The 18,184-nt window shown below is 43.3% G+C and overlaps 1 long non-coding RNA gene across 4 annotated transcripts in view; it reads right to left on the bottom strand.

Moving 5' to 3' along the window:
• The window catches only part of LOC146811592 (uncharacterized), a 76,995-nt gene extending 59,162 nt beyond the window's left edge, over positions 1 to 17,833 (bottom strand). For 3 of the 4 annotated variants that reach the window (XR_014966747.1, XR_014966746.1, XR_014966745.1), the window contains exons 1-3: positions 17,732 to 17,828; positions 2,987 to 3,084; positions 1,820 to 1,892 (exon numbers count right to left, since the gene is read on the bottom strand). This is a non-coding gene — a long non-coding RNA (uncharacterized LOC146811592). Of the gene's footprint in view, positions 1 to 1,819; positions 1,893 to 2,986; positions 3,085 to 17,726 lie in introns of all 4 variants that reach the window. The other variant, XR_014966748.1, reaches the window with a different exon arrangement.
• Between the last annotated feature and the right edge of the window lie 351 nt (positions 17,834 to 18,184).

Raw genomic sequence — 18,184 nt, 5'->3', positions numbered from 1 at the left:
TCAAGTAATACGGCAGCCACCGGGACCTCCGGTGAGATTCTGTGTATAACCGTAAACAATGTACGCAGGTTTAACGCTGTCGATCTGTGAGGGACAAATTCCAACTGAGTCTGGGAGATACTGCGATCTAATAGAGGCTCTTGTAAGCTTAATAAAAATTGCCAGTGAAACCATCCAATTCCTGGCCAGTCGAACCTTTTGTCATTGATAGCACTAATGATTCTCAGTAGAGAATGGCTCAGCCAGGAATTGTTGCATTACTTTATCAAGCCAAACCAACGTAATTTCCTCTAAATATTAATTGCAAACCTCATCACCATGAGTTACGCGCGTTGAATACAGATTTGAGTAATAGTCCAGGAATTCATCCCGTATATCCGGTGTGCCCATCAGTGTCTGTCCACATCAGGAACGGATATAGGCAATGTAAGATTGTCCGGTCGAGGGTCTCAGGAGCCGCACCAAGGTGCGACTAGGTCTGTGGAATATTTACTTAAAAAATGTGTTTCATGCTCAGCCGCTCCCCTGAATTCTAACAAGAGTGCCAATCGTCGGCCACGATTAGCTGGGTCCGATTGCACCACCTGTTCCCTGTCAAGTGAGTCTAGTGAGTCTAGCTGCCGCCTAATGCGAGCTAATTTATACGCCTCAGTTCTTTCAATACCCCAGCATGTTTAGAAATACTGACTCCCTGCATCGAAGCTTTAAAAGCCTCCCAAAGAGTGGCCCACAATTGCACCAAACCTTTATTTAAATCAAAGTATTCTACAATAGCAGCACAAAGTTCTGCACTGAACACCTCGTCCATTAACCCCTGACCAAGAAACCTCCACGGGTCTCACACCCCTCAGGCCTGGGGACCCTGACCGCGAGAACCACAGGGGAGTGATCAGAGAATGTACTAGGGACCCCGACCGTGAGAACCACAGGGGAGTGATCAGAGAATGTACTAGGGACCCTGACTGTGAGAACCACAGGGGAGTGATCAGAGAATGTACTAGGAAGATGCGGAGATGCCCTATATCAAGCAGCCAAGTTGGGGATACCGGCCCGAAATCCAATCGAGTCCAGGTGTCATATTGCGCAGAGTAGTGAGTATATGCAGACTCCCCCGGTCGCCAGAGTCACCAAACATCCACAAGACCAAGCGAGTCACACTACTCCAATAACACACAAAGTGACCGTGGCTTGGAATTGAGAGAGCCAGACGTGCTGTCCTGCGCAGGGGCCAATAGAAGTTTAAAATTGCCACCCATGCAAATATAGTCAGCATCGAACTGCAAAAGCGGAGTATGGAGGTTGTGGATAAATTCTGGGTTCTCAATATTAGGCGCATAAACACGATATCCCAGCAAGTGCCCAGTTACCATCGTATAGCGACCCACACTATCGTTGCAAACCCTGGCTAATTGCAAGCGTCAATGGATTAGTAAAGCTGTTCCCCGGGAGTATGTACTATAGTTCGCGAAATAGCGAGGAGGGCCCCAAGAGGAAGGAAAACTGGTGGAAGGTGTACAATGTGGTGCTGTGGGTATTATGACAGCAAAGGAAATCAGGGAGGGCATTGGAAGAAAGAAAGCTTCAATCCACAAACTGACCCTAAACTAACTACGTTGCCAAGTTTACTGGTCCACCTGCAAAAACAAAGTATGCCTACAACCTGACCCTATGCTACTCATGTTGAAAGAGTAAATAGATCCAATTCCATGAAGTATACCAAGTTGCTTTTTGTGGGCTTCCTAGGAGGTCCACTGATTTGGCACACCTTCTAGTCACCGACTTATCTTACGGACACCTCCTTGACAATGGTCAGTCTTACTTGCAGGGCCACATGCTTGTTCAGGTTCTTCTTCGGTTTCCCTCCAGCACATCCCTGATCACAGTCTTCTCACCTGTACGGTTTCCACCATGTAAAGGTAAAAACATTTTAACATTAAGCACAGATAGTCAGCAGCTATATAACAGTCCTTCACAACAATAGCAGCGTAAATACAACTATATGAAAACGTGCTGATGAGGTGGCAAACTCTTGCATCTGTTTGACTCCTCAATCAGGGTAACATTAAAAGGTCATCCCTGGCAAGATCTTCCCCTTAAACAAAAAAACCTGCATTACTACCCCCACCCCCACACCTCCCTTTCACCAAATGTAAATGCCCAGGAAGAACGAATCAGCAGACATTTACTAGATAGGCCCTCATTGAAATTCTAAGGATAACCCGGCCTCTAGCCTCCATCACAAATATGTATGAGTCGCCACACTCCAGCCACAGAAATGCAGGCAATGTATTAATGCTGTGTGGAGAGGCTGTGTACATCCTTTCCATTGATGTTGCTGTGAATGTTGTTTAAAGAACACACTTCTGGTGTAGATGCCAGCCGGGCTTTGTTCATTCCCTCTAGACAGACACAGACACACACTCACACACTCACACACACACACACACAGGGAGCTTGGTTGTGACATTTGCAACCTGGTAGCCCATCACCAGACTGCTAGGTCTTCCTAGGCTAGATAGGTGGGTGGAGCAGACACTTACACCCAAGTAGGGCTGTGCCTTGCCTCACGCAAAGGCAGGGACCTTGTGATCTTCATAGGCCCCTTTGGAATTTCCTCAGATTTAAAGACACATTTGGGCATAAGTACTGGATCCAAAACACCACCAAATCAGACCTCAAGTGGAACCAAGGACATGCTGCAAGAAAGAAATAGTGTGCCAAGCCCACCTCCACCCACTCATCCATCCTCAGATCCATCCCTCTTGTCCTGGAGCTCTCACTGAGACCACTAACCTCACCTGGCAATCATCCTGTCATTTATTCTTTACAACATCAATATCTTCCCCAACTACTCTCAATTTCCAGTCGACTGAATCTCAGTCACACACTTCTCCTGCACCGGTCCTCGTTTTGTCACTTGTTGTATAATTGTACACACCTGCAGTTCATGGGCCAGCGTGCTTTGAGGCTCTAGTTGTGCACCTACCTAATAAAAGCCCTTTGGAACAGTATTATTCTGGCCCATGGCCAAGGCTTGATTGCAGGGAGTGTCCTTTCTGTACGTGGCTGCTGCACCTCCACTCTCTGTAATGTTAATGTAAGAGATGAAAGCCTCGATTCAGCAAATAAAGTTTACAAAAGTACCCAAAAATAATACATTTGCAGACCTCATGCAAACTGCAGATGCACACTCTAGTTCTATTCCATAGCAGATTGAAAACCTTTGTCTGTGAAAGGCAGAAGAATGTGTCCTCATGTAACGCAACTGGTGCTAAGCACTCCGACACCTTCGGCTCCAGTTCGCGCTATATAAAACTCCATAAAAAATAAATAAATAAATAAATAAATAAGAAGAAAAGGTGCACCTTCCAAAGATGAAATCAAAATGAGAAGGCAATATGGAAAGCACGTCTGTCAGGAAAATGATTAGTCTACTATTGCCAAATATTCTCCAAAACTATGGGGCATATTATCAAGGACGGCGTTAAAATTATCGCCACTTTAGTGGCAGGAAACTGCAGCTAAAGCGGCGATAATGGGCTCGATAATATGCCCTTGAGAATTCCAATAGAAGCCCATGTTCACACCAGAACATGGGCTTCTATTGGAATTCAAGGGCATATTATCAATCCCATTATCGCCACTTTAGCTGCAGTTAAAGCAGCAATAATTTTAACAGTTCTTGATAATATGCCCGTGTGCGAATTTGGATCTTTCCATGTTCTTTTTCACAAGACTGAACGCTGTTGAGCTCTCATGCCTAAACATACCATTTTATTTTGGACTGAATGCCCTATGAATAAGTGCACATGGGCTTCATCTACTCAAATACCACACCCCTACAGTCCACTCAAATAGTGTAGACCGACCTAGGCCTAATGCACATAGGATACACTCACTCACAATTTCAGACCATCAGCACAGGAAACACAGTTGGCTTCCAAGACCTCAAGCATCTGTGTCAGCTACTTAGAGGTGCAGGGCAGGCATAGAGCTGCAGTGCAGCAGGACGAGGCTCTATATTTCAATGCTGGTATTTTCATTCCTTCCCAGTCTGTCACCATAGACGCCAAGATTCCTGGATCCATGTGCGATATGCTGTTCCAGTCCACACGTATTTTTCTATGCTGTCGGGGACCTGAAGTCTGGGTCATAAATGTATACATCACATGCAATCGAGGCCATAAATAAGGCACTGGAATAACGGCTACATATTCCAGTTTTCATATGCTTGGAGCATAACAAAGGGGCTAATGGAGCAAAAACACTATCCATAAAGAGAGGCAACATTTCTTGGTAAATATGCTGTGCCCACTGGCAAAATGTGAGGGATTGCTTTCGGAAGAACCTAAATAATACCAAAAATCGTGATGGAATGACTGAAATAAACTCAGCCACCAATAATGAAGCTGTATCCCAGTGCATCCTTATTTTGCACACCATGCCACCTCCGTTTGGACCCAGCCATATGCAAGTCACCTTTGACACTGCTCCAAAAGGAACAGTCGATCCTGAACTTCCAGGCTAGGTCCTCCTTGAACTGGAAAACAAGCAGCCCAAAACTAAAAAACTGGTCCTTACAGCACAGTTTTATATAAATGTAGACATAGTTTGCCAACATTTTATCAATCAATAAAACTTTATGCGGCTTTCTGATAAAAACCATAAAAGATACAAGAATAAAAAAGAGCTCCCAGCCGGTTAATATCAACTATTGCCAATTTCCATATGTAAATATCAAACACCTATTTCACATAAATAATAATTATAAATTCATCAGGCTATCTCAAAACATAATGCTAGTCACAGCTCGATCTAAGACTAGAGTAAAAGCAGGATGCACTGGTTTAAAATTTGCTGTTTTTAAAATTGGGATTAGGTAGGTCTTCCCCAGCACCTCATAATAACTGCAAAACATTAAAAGGTTGATCAGGTCCTGGGGGACTTACTATCACAACCACATGGTGGCAGGATATCACATTTGCTGCTCCCTCTAGGGTGGGCAAGGAGACACTGGGCTTCATCAACTCATACTGCTCCCTTTTTACTGCACGGAATCTTTAAAAAGTACTTCTTAGCCCATGGTAAATCCTTCCTACGGATTGAATCCAGGTCACTGAAAAGATCATCCCTTCCAAGAGTCCTAAACCCTTCCCGGATACAATTCAACCAGGGGATATGATGGTCATAATCAAGGGCCATGCAATCCCTTTATGTAGACCAGTACCCTTGGTCCCCCACACTTTAGTCCAATAAGATAATGGGCGGCATGACAGCAGATCTGACAAGTAGGGCATACCCAGTTCTTCCTGTACAGAAAAAGTAGGAGTTCCCTGGGTTGTACAAAGAAGTGGTCTACAAAACCCATTTTCAATTCTTTGTAGCTCATAAACTGAAATATAACACCAGATTTTGCTGCCATAAGTAACTTGAGCTAGACACTTGGCTCTATAGATCTCCAAAATACCACCTACTGGTTTTTTACCCAACGTGAAGCAAAGTTAAACATTGCTGCATTTGCCCTTAGAAATTACCCTTTTTAGAGGACCCTAGTTTAATTTAGCATCCAGCATGACTTCCAGGTAATAAAGGCACTGGTCTTCGGGACCGATGTAGATCCTACCTTGAAATTGAAGGACTTCCTTGCACTTGGTCCCACCTACATCACATAGGACTTCGAATTGTTGACTAACAGGTCCCGGTCCTCTACAAACTTCACAAAGGAGTCGAGTAGGGTTTGCCGACACCTCGCTGTCCTAGCCATGAGAACAGCTGCTTCCGCATAATAGTACCGGCAGACCTCGCTGACCCACCTGGGGGCAGTCTACCAAAGTGTTGCCTAGTACCTTCTTCAGGTCTTAATATATAGATTGAATAAAAACGGGGCTAGTATACAGCCCAGTCAGCACCCTTCTCTGGATTGGGAATGGACGGCTAACCAGGCCATCATTCGTGAATCGAACCACCGCTTTGATGTCCCTGTGAAGTTGAACAAAAAAAAGACGATCTCCTTGTTCACACCCATGCTCAACAAGCTCTCCCATAACTTAATTCTGTTGACTGTCAAAAGCGGAATACAGGTCCATAAAGGCAAGATGTATACTACCTGATCGAGCAATGGTATATTTGTTGAAAATCATATACAGGTTTAAGCATTGGTCGATTGTGGACCTCCCTGGACAAAAATCATATTGTATGTTGGTTAAGATAGTGTTATCATCCACCCATGAGGACAACTGATCCAACAAAACACAACCCAGCACTGACAGATGAATCCAGTAGGGAATATGGGCCTATAACAAAGGGTGCGGTCACTATTACCTTCTCTAAAGACAGGGACGATGGTGGACAGGACCAGGTGCTTGGCAAGTCCACTCAAATTGCAGCGTTTATGATGTTGGTGAGGATTGGCACCCATAGCTGAGGGTTGGATAGAAAAAGGTCCGGTGGGATACCATCGGGTCCTGGCGCTTTATTCCTAGACAGCCCTGCAATACAATTGCTAACTTCATCACAAGGGGCGACTTTCCTCCACCACCCACTAAAATATCTCCTGGACTACTAAACATTTCCTGGATATAGCTAACCCATTCCTCTTCTGTGATGTGTGCATCAGGGGCCTCAGAATTTTACCCTGACAGAAATGGACGGTTTACAACACTGCAGAACTGGTTACTATTTTTCATGGTACAGGCCTCAATCAGCTTACTCCAAGCCTCCTCCTTTAGCTCAGCCTTCCGCCTGGCAAATTCGTCTTTATATATCCCTCTGCACTCTTACCACAGCATGGTCCCTTGGGATGGTTCCTAATGCACACCTCAGTTTCCTGGCTGTACGGGAACCACCATGATCAAACCAGCTCTTCACTCTACCCTTGAAGATGTTGGTGGTGCCTTGAGTAAATGTCCAATTGTAAGTGAAATGACAGAAGGCCTCCAGAGCAGCCCCTTCCTCCTCACGTCCAGTTGTGTGTGTGTGTGTGTATATATATATATACACACACACACATACATACATATACACACATATATACACACACACACACACCCCAAGTTCCCTCTTGAACCTAGCCAAAATACTTATAGAAGGAGTCTGGGCTTATCTGGGCCCACCTTAACCTTCTACCCTGGTCATTGGCCCTAAAAGTTCCCCTGAGAACTGCCCTACGGAATTCTCATGCTTAGGCCAGGTAGTCGAAATGCACAGAGGGTTTTGATCACTATAAATGCTATCTATGATAGAGAAGTCTGAAAGAGATTGAAAAAAGGGGCTGGAAACAAAGAAAATCTATAAACATTGAGCTTCCCCTTTCAGTAAATGTCAGATGTAAGAGATTCCTACCATGAACCGCCCTACTCATAGGCAGGGCTAGATCAAACCCAGACATTTTATCAAAGTATGTAATGAAGCACTGGAGAGTGGGCAACTGCCTGCCATAATTTAGGGAGGCTATAATCTCTATACTTGTTAAACCACGTGGGGAACGATAAAATGCCAATCATACTTCAACATGGATAACAAGAACCTCGCAAAATTCAGTTCTGCCAGATTATGCCCTTTTATCGACAAACTGGTCCCCCATTAACAATCAGTGCGTTTATAGCCAGGCCAACAGTCACATACTTTTTGCATTTGCACATTTGTTACAATGATAAAACAAATCCTTCTGGAGTTGAGGCGGTCTCTGCGTCTGTGCACGGTCTCCGGTGCCACTGGTGTGCCGGCTGAGACAGGGACAAACTCTGAGGAGGTTACTTTCACTTTATGCAGCTGACATTTGTTTTTGTGAAAAATTCCAGAGAATAGTCTCCGCTAATCACAGACATCATTATGTTTGGTGGATATTCCAGAGTCTCCCATTTACTGGAATATGGGTGAGATATTTCCTCTTCCTTCCAGCATGGTTCGCCCCGATACAGAATAGCCAGTTTGATGGTATCTCTATTTGAGGATTAGACTACTACATGATGTAGAAAACTTGGTCAGAGAAAACTATAGTCCCGGTGATTGACAGGCCGATTTCTTGAGTTGAGACTTGGATTTGACTGCTAATATCAATGTCTGGATTGACAGATACTTAAACAAGCATTTGCAATGCAATATGTCTTGCATTACTGAAAGTTTGAGCTATTGGCATGGCTAATAATAATGCAACGCCAATACCTCAAACTTTCAGTAATGCCAAAGCTATTGCATTGCAAAGCAATCACGGCACTCGCGCTTTATCTATAAATATCTTAAGCTAAAGCACAGGTGCTGCAATTGCTTCCAAAGTAAAGAAATAGAAAAAAATGTTTTTCTATTTCTTTACTTTTGAAGCAATCGCAGCATCCCCGCTTTAGCTTAAGATGTTTAAAACTAAAGCGCGGGTGCAGCCATTGTAAAAATAATAAAAAGTAAATAAACAGAAAAAGGCATGCGGTAACACTCGGTGCCGTAAATAAAAGAATGGCGTGGACTGTATTATTCCTGCCAAGGCGTGTCTGGCAGCGTACATAAAAATAGGTGGTGCAGGAGAGTGTCCTGCCTGCAACAGCAGGCAAGAGAAAAACATTTAAGAAAATAATGGTTGGAGGCTGTAATTAAACCTGCCGAGCAACGCCACATGTAACGAGGAATGTCCTAATGGAAGATTACAAGAGAAGAAAAGGCGGTACTAAGGGGGAACTACTAAGCCAATTGACCAATGAAAAGCCACCATTTAGAAAGCACAGTAACAAGAGCCAATTAAATAGATGGGCAGAAAGTAGGCCAAGCTTCATGCCCATATCCTGAATACAGCATGTCTCGAAGAGACAGCACAGGCGCTGCCTAGGAAAGACCTAAAAAGGGTGAGTATCCTCAAAGTTTTTTACCTCTTTAAATATAACAGAATCTCCATCACCCCATCCTCTTCTTACTAGAATGATTGGGTGGGGAAGCTGCTGAGGGTATGAAGGGAGGCCCTCACGAGGCTTAGGTGCTCCAGAATTTCAAAGATACCACTGGGTAGCCAAAGCCAACTAATGCTATATCGTGGAGGGCCCCAGCGTCACAACGGCCAAAAATTATACTAGAGTGAGCAAGTGACCTCTGGGTCGTTACAAACTATATTAATAATTAAACATAGATGCTTCTCTGAAATGCATCTGCTATGATGAATGCATTGGGTATGGTGGAGGCTTGTTAGAAGGGATGAACATGAGATTTTGTACTGCCGTGCGATGCCGCTAACCGAACATGCCTTGCTAATGCCAGCATTCAAGCCCTTGGCGATGGCTTCATTTGCAAGAAGGGCTCACTCAGCTTAGGCACCTTTTCCCATTGGCCAGTTTCAGTTGCTAGAAGACTATAAACCGAGAGCTGGTCCTAATGCGTTAAATGTTTATATTTACTTTCAAATGGGCTAGGCAGCCAGGGAGTTTCCTGCTTTCCCTCTAGAATGGCCCGAATTAATTCCTATGACTTAATAGAAAAAGACAGGTTTTGAAAGTTTAGAAATTATGATATACTGCCAAGAGATTGTGGGAGGAGGAACTTTGTGATACTATGGTTGGATATACTACTGGTCTCAAGTGAAGCCGGTTCCCATGAACTACAGTTAAAAAATACATACATTTTTATTTTTTACACAGAATGTTTTTCACCCCTGCTCTGGTCCATAATGTGATCAGTCTCAATTAGTAACAAATGTCAGATGTGCCATGGAGTGTGCAGGCTTATGTCACCTGGCTTGGCAATGCTTGCTAAACTCTTACTGGGGCAGGTTTATTTAAATATTGTCTAACATTATAGGCTATTCATATGAAGTTTGTGAGGTAGTGGTGCTACCAGCTTCAAAGAGAGAAGCTCAAACAGTTCTTCCCAAGCCCGATAGGAACCCGACCCACATCTCGTCTTATCACCTACTCTTCATACTAAACGTAGACGTTAAATACCAAGTAAAGTCCTAGCTAATCGCCTCTTAGAACCCCCCCTTGAGGTTGGTGTACGATGACCAATGTAGTTTTACACAACAGATAAGCACTCTTCAAATATACGCCAGCTGACGTTTGTGTAGGCCGGTCGGATCAGGCTTGCACCCTGGCCCTACTTAATATTAAACAGACCTTCAACACCGTCTGTTTGACCGCTCTATAAGTGCTACGGGCTATAGGCCTGATCTATACTAAAAGGATTAAGCTGTGTACACCCTGCCACTGCCCCAGGACCGGAGAGCACGATGGTCTCAGTGATTTGGTATGGAGCACGGAACAAGATAGGGCTGCCCTCTGTCGCCCATGCTCTTTGCACTTACTATGGAACAGCTTGCCTGCAGACTACAAAGTGTGCTTAACCTGTGGGGAAAGAGCTGGTGGGTGTCATCCTTGTAGTGGCCATGTATGCCGATGATAATCTGGTGTACCTGCCGCATCCAATCAATGTACTCTGTTCCAAATCTGTTGCAGGCTTTCACAAAATTGTAAAATCTCAGGTCTTCTTACTAACCAAAACAAATCCAAATTATTCCCGATTGGGGGTGAGCGGGCAGAGGAGGAGAGGAAGGAGCTAAACAGTGATGACTTCCCTTAGTTGGCGATTCCTTGGGAAACATCAGATTTTATATATAGGCATAGGAAGAACATTGGAGGAGGACAACAGCCAAAGGATGAATATGAGGTGCCTGGTAGCCGGCCTACAGTCATCCATTACGTTTAAGAAAACACTCCCACTATCCATCAGGCAGAGGCAAAAATGTTTTTCCTACCCAGATTGTCTTCATGTGCTGCAGGGGGGGGCACCTATTTGCTCCCTCGGCAGAAGTATGTAGCCCTTGCCCTCTAGCAAACTGATGGGTGGTCTGAAATGGGCAGGCAAAAGGAGCAGAGTTAAACCGGACTCTGAAGCAGGTGTGAGCAGGGAGGGCTGAAGGTTCCGAATGTCCAACTCTACTCATTGGCGGCCCAGCTGCAGCATGTGCTCCTCCTCCGAGGCTCGCATGATGAGCCACTCCCCACTTTACTAATGAAGGCCCAGGTGGCCCCAGGTTATCCTCCCTTACATGAGCCATCATGCTTGCTATTTCTGCAACAGAGTATGGCCAACAATGATTAAAAGGCAGCCTTTCGCAGCAGACATGCCCCTGTGGCACATCGCCCTGTTGCCACAGATAGCATGGACCAAGTCGTTGGAAAGGAAAGGTGAAAAAGGTGTGGGCTACCTAGTTTTGGCATATTTGTACCCAAGAATAGATTTTGATCTTTGGAGGAAGCACCGGCGAACTTTGGGATTAGTTCAAGTCAGTTCCTATAATATGCAAAACTAGCTCACACAGCCCTGCCCTACTGTAGTCACCTTGTGGCTCACATTTGTGAGCGCTACGAGCAGACAAACCAGCACAGTAGTTACACGCGAAATGGCAAATTTACAGACAGGGAGAGGATGAGAGCTTGTGAAGGGGTGTCGACAGTGTCCAATAAGGCACACTTTAAACTGATGCAGCTTAATTACATACATTGTTAGACAGAGGCACAAGGAGAACATAATTTGTGCAAAAACTATTTGGTAAAGTTGGAACCAGGTACGGTAATGCAGTACTGCTTGTTACAAAGACTTATTTTAACACATTCCATTTTTAGTGAAATGACACAGAGAGAGCCCCATTTACATACCCTCCCCAGTAGTCATATCCAGCCATTTTTTTTTTGAACAAGCATTTTAATAGCCTTGAGAATTATTTTAAATACTTCAAATATTGGGCAAGGAATGGAGATAGGGGGATAAAGGTGATTGCACAGGAGCACACAGTTTAGCCAAATGAGGGGGGGGGGCATGATTAAAGCCAGGTTTCCTGCTTCCACAGTTTCCAACTAGCACTCTAGACCACAACTGGGGTGGTGCTCATTGTGACGAAAAGACCAAGGGACTTTTCTTCCAAGGGAAAAGTCACTGCACTGTGTGCCCAGGGTTATTCTGCAGTATGGGATTAAATGGGATCACTGACAGAATATCGAGGAGGAGAATATCGACCTACCAAAATATCGAATGCCAAAATATCGAATCCCTATCTACAAACAGGTAAGTACAAAAATATAGAATCAAAAATATTGTTGTAAAAAATATAGTTGGTCAAAATATCACATTTTTTAAATGTCTTAAAAGTAATGTAAAATTAATGAAATACTAAATATAATTAACTAACACATACTTAAATAACTTTACAATTAATAATTAATGTAAGTAAACATATATATATTAACGTAATATTAATTAAAAATATTCATTATTTTTAGCGTAGGATAGCGGGCGGGTAACATTTACTATTCCCACTCCAGTGAGTGCAACAGTAGGGAAAGCGTTGGATAGCGGGAGGGTAACATTTACTATTCCCACTCCAGTGAGTGCAATAGTAGGGAAAATATTAATTTAATATTTTATTACAAATCAATTATTATTAATACCAATAAAAAAAGTATGAAAATTAATTACCAATCACAAAATATTTAAAAATTAATTATAAATACCAATACATTTTATTTTTAAATTAATTACCTATCAATAATTATCAATCAATTAATTTTCAATACCAAAAATTAATACAAATACCAATTAATAAATTAATTATCAATATACAAAAATAATTACAATGAATTACAATTAAATTACTTCCCACCATATTCCCCTATAAACCCACAACAAATAATCTAATACAATTAACATAATTATCAATTAAACAATTAATACACATTAATTACCAATAATTAAATAACCAATTCATTTTCAATACCAAAAATTGATAAAAAAATATCAATGAATAATTAACAGTAAATTAACAACCACTACACACAAATATTTTCCATAATTACTTAAGTATAATTAAAATACTTCCCACCCCATTACCCTATAAACCCACAACCCGCTCCGAATAATAAAATATAATCATCAATTAATACAAATTTATTTCCAATTAATAAAAATTACCAATTGAAAATTATTTACCAATTAATTGCAATAAATTAATCATCAATACCAATAATTACTTAATTAAATTTCTTCCCACCCTATTCCCCTATAAACCCACAACAGAAGTAAAACGCAAAATTAAAAATAATTAATAATTCCTAAAAATGATTATTTAATGTACTATAATTAAATGACTTCCCACCCTAATCCCCTATAAACCCACAACGGAATTAAATTACACAAAAACTAAACATGAAATTCATTACTTTAAAAATATTCAAACATACATTACAAAATACATACTTTTAACACATATACTAACATTTAAAACACTATAAAAAAAATAAAAAAGCGATATTTTTAACCACTATATTATGACTGTCGATATTACTTACTTCTATATTATGTAAATCGATATTTACCTGATTTTCGATATTCTGCACCACTATATTTTGGCAATTCGATATTCTGTCCACTCTATATTAAAAACTCGATATTCTGTCCCAGTCGATATTTTTTTTCGATATTATGGCTGTTCACCAATTAAATGTTAAGTCTAGTTAGTGCTGGAGTCTGCCCACCCCAGTGAATTGTCCACCCTATGAGGGGTCTTTTAAATTGCTTTTTAAATAGCGCTTACGGCATGTATTGTGGCCATTTAAAAGTCAATCCAGTATCTTCATATGATAGGAAAAAGGCAGAGGCAGATGATGTGATCTTTTCTTTAGGTCCTGGGCCTGTAGGTGGTACTGGGAAGTATCTATGGTGGACAGGGTTGTTTACCACGGGTCTTTTAGGTGTCATTCCATGTGTATGACAAACATTTCCATTTTGTAAATTGCTGTATCAAAATGTGCCAATAGCGAGCAATTAAGCCTTTCTCCAGGAGGTGGTAAAGAGGTTGAAGATAAATATGGTATGAGACAGTAATCAGACTCACTAATCAATATCCGTTAGAGATATACCTTTTAAAAAAAGGCTTGTAAGGTATGGAATTAAACCCCAAAAATGCCATCGGCTCATAGCCCCCGTATACCCAAGGAACGTCTTCTGATGTTTTCGGGCACACAATGTTTCTACACACTTGCAAAAGGACCTACGAATTGATAGTGGAATGTTAGCCACTCAATTGGGATATTTTTAAACAATAAGAATTAAAACTGAATACACGCCTCATTGACCATTTCTCTGTCTTTTTCCTCTCTCTGTCTCTATTTCATGATCCCTCCCCATTTTGCGCGGCTTCTCTTTCTTTTGCAGTTTATTTTTTCCTGTTTCTCTTGTAATGTTTCAGTCTCTCTCCACCCGTCTCCATCAATTCTGCTTCTCTTGCTCTCTTTCCCCACCTCTGTCTCAATGTCTTTCTATATCGTACTGCCTTTGTCTGTTTTTTACTTTCTGTAGCTTTCCTTCCACCACTTGTCTTTTGCTTCTTATCTCTCATGTTCTGATTTCGGTCTCTCGGTTTACATACTTCAGTCTAACTTTTTCCTCGGTGTGTCCCTGGCTTTCACTCTTTCCATGTCTGTCTTTCTGTATCGCGCTGTATATATTGGTCACTCTCCCGGTTTTACTGTCTCTCTCGCCAATTCTATGTCCATCCCTGGCTTTCTCGCTCAGTTTCTCTCCCTCTGCCATTCACTGACATTCTCTAGTCGTTCTTCTCTAAGGTTTCTGGCTGACCAGTTCAGTATTATTGCCCGAGACCAAAGCAGTGTTTCAGACTAAACTGAGAGACGCGTAGGCCAGGCAGGGCCTCTGGGCACCAGATGTTGGCCTCAGTCCAGCATTTGCAGGACCCTGGGCACAGTTGTTGAGAGCAGAATCCGACAGGGACAAAAAATTGGCCTGGGCATAAAAATTAAAGTGACCCATCCACATTAGTAAACTAGACAGCTAATAAAAAAGTGGCCCATATTTGCAAATCAAGACAGTTTTGAACTTGTGAAGTAAAGGGAATTTTTCAAGAAATGAGAGACTACGTGCGTTTGTGCTTGCTGCAGGGAATGTTTATTTAAATATCAGGGAAATCAACTACAAATACAAGCCCAATAGCTAATAAAACAGCCCCACAAACTGATAAAAAGCACGGTGTCACTGTCAACAGCCCAACGGGCACTGCTTCATTGCCCTATGCAACAGTCCGACCCTGGCTGAGATCTCGAAGGGCCTAAGGGTTCGAGACGGAGGGCAGGAAATTTTATATGACATTTGTATAGCTCATAATCTGTCTTTACTATACTATTGGGTCAGGGTGATTCTCGGTTGCTGCTACATGCATGCCAACATTTCAGAAGAGCAAAGTGGGAGATTAAAAAAAAAAAAAAAAATCGGGAGAATGGGGTCTTGAATCGGGTTACTGTCATGTATGGGTTTTGGAAGTGTGCTGCTCAGGGCCGGCTTTAGCACTGGTGGCGCCCTGTGCGACAGTGTTTGTTGGCGCCCCCCGTAGACTCCCTCATTACTAACCTTTAACAGTGCCCCCTCAAGTCTCCATAAACACACTCTCTGCGCTTCCTATACCAGACAATCAATCGTGTGTGTAAAATAGGTTATAGGAAATGTTACATAAGCCAGAAGACTACAAAGTGAGTCACATGTCATCCATACTGGTAGACAGTATAGTTTAAGAGTGCTTAGGCTGGAAAAGCACAGACTCAGAATTTAAAACATAACCCCATGTTTGGGGGTTACATTTAAGAAGGTTTTTTTAAGCCAAAATGAATCCTTTTAAAAACATCATAATGATGAAAGCCCGAGGAAAAAAATCATAGTTCTTTTAATCTATACCTTGCAGTTTGCATGCAGCTCTTTGATGAGTTATTAGCTCACTGTTCCATGTTAGGATTTTAGTAGTAACAAAAGGATCTCTGACAAATGCACTAACCTATTTAAAATATATGCACTTTGTGATCTGCATAGTTCTTTGCAGCAGGCATCTTATACCTATGTGCTAACATAAAATGAGTTAAATCCTCCACTAGACAAAACTCCTTCTCTTTCCTGGAAGAACATTAATCACTTATCTTGGCATGTTTATTTTTGCATGAAAATTTCAGAGGTCAGCAATGCAGCAGCAGGTGCTTTTAACACCATAAAATACTTCCAAACAGGCGCCCCGTCGAAGAGTCAGCACCTGGTGCGGTGGCACCGGTCGCAACGCCCTGGAGCCGGCCCTGGTGCTGCTGCAGGACTGGACATTTGAAAAGCAAATGCACGTTTTTTTTCTTACCTTTCAGAAGCATGACAGGTTGCTGGCAGTGCATATTCTACCCACCCCCCCACCATTCCCTCACTGTGTGGCAGCCCGGGCTGAAACCGCTTCCCGGGCACACACAACCGTACTTCAAAGGTCTTTAAAAGACCATTCCCTTGTTAATGAGGCTTTGTTGGGTTTTCACCCTTTCTAGAGCCCCTGCATCGCCACTCTCACTGTTGCTGAAAGAATTAGCACGTTACACAATACCAAGCCCCCCTGTCTGCTGAAACCCCCCAGGAATCGGGAGACTAGCCTTGAAATTGGTAGTCTCCCACCTGAATCGGGAGGGTTGGCATGTCTGCTGCTAGGTTTCTAAAGCTGATGCCCCAAGCCTGCTTCAGAAGTACCTCCCTTAATCCCACCCTTAGGGTTACCTGGGGGCTGGGCTTCAAGTGGGATGAAAAAACTGGAGGGGGGGGAGGGGTCTCAAAGGGGTGAAGCCGACGTATTTATGGGCGTGGTTTAGAGGCACTTCAGCTGAAAACTTATGCTTAGCATTGTGTGAGGCCCGACTGGTAGTTTGCTACTTCTGTAATTACAACGGGATATACAATCCAGGAACTAACAATGCACTTACAACAAGCCAGTACTATTGGCTTTGTCAATGGTTGCTAGATGCGCAACATAAATATGCAACAATCATGGCTTGGTAGCAGGCGCGCAACACCCATTGCACTCACAGGGCTTCAACACCCCCCCCCCCCCCCCCCCCCCGTAGCGTGTGGCAGCCCGAGATGAGACAGCCTCGCGGCGCACACACAGCCGCACCCGGGCACTTCACAGGTCTTTAAAAGACCAATTGCATGTTAATGAGGCCTCGCTGTTGTTTCACCCCTTCTAAGAGCCCCTGCAGCTCCACTCTGCCTATGGCTCGAAAGATTCAACCCCCCCCCCCCCCAATTTTTTCTTAGCCCAACCCCCCCCCGAAATTTGGCTCTAGTTGCGCCTCTGCTTGGTAGTATAGCATATTGAAAAGGCTTCAGTTCTAAAATGGTGAGAGACTGAAAACTAAAACGAGTCTCTTTGCGGTCCAGTGATAATGATCGAGATTTTCTTTGGGGGAGGGCAAAAATGGAGAGCCCGACAGAGACCAGTCTCAGCACCTGCCTTTTAGACCCTGTCCACTAAAGCCCTGCCTGGAGGAGACGCTGCTTGAAAGAGACCCTGCACTGACCCCTTTCTGCAGCCCACCGTCAAACACGAGTCTCTCCAGAGACTCTCCCTCGACTCTAGCACGCAGGGCGAACTGGGCCCAGGGGTCCGATAACCAGAGGGGCGTAAAACAGCTTTCTGTCTGCATTATGGGAATGCAAACAGCAGTGTCCCTGCCGCCTCCAGTGACTTACATGAACATAATTTCGCTCATTTTTTAAAAAAACACAGAAGGCACTGTTTATCAGCCCGCTTTCTTGCCTTCTCTCCCCCTGCTGCTACACAATTAACCCCACCCGCCTCCTACAAACAGCTTGGAGCCCGAATGAGGAGCTAATTACTTTGTGTGTGATTCAGGCAAGTTGGGGTAAGCACCATGTTTTATATAAATTACCTTACCGCCTGCGCTCAATTTCAATCAACTATGCCCACGCCGATCTGCTCCACAGCCCGCGCTTTCCGCACCACCCACGCTCCTTTCACATCTCGAGTGAGATTCAGACATAGCATTCACTTAAACCAATCCCGATGCTGCTTTTATACTGTTTGTATAAATGAACCACAGTACAGCAGCACCTGATTGGTTAGAGCGAGCAAAGGCAACTCCCATATTGAGACCAGGCTCACTGACGCAGTGAGGTGAAGTACGCATGTCTGGTTGGCCTTGGTGAAAGAAACACGAAACTGACATAGGCCCTTTCGCTTTTCTTTAACCACTGAGTCGTTGCTTTAGGTGGACAGGCTACGTCTCAGTCAGCACTCGAGTTATGATGCCACCCGACCGTGGTGCAGGCAGCAGGGAGCGCTGGCAGTGGAGCAGAGCAACTTGAGCACAGTTCACTGAATTTGAAC

Source organism: Triturus cristatus, chromosome 7 (genome assembly GCF_964204655.1).
Source record: "Triturus cristatus chromosome 7, aTriCri1.1, whole genome shotgun sequence".
NCBI lineage: Eukaryota > Metazoa > Chordata > Amphibia > Caudata > Salamandridae > Triturus > Triturus cristatus.
Note: the sequence above shows the minus strand (reverse complement) of the source record. Positions and strands in the feature narration are given on the sequence as shown.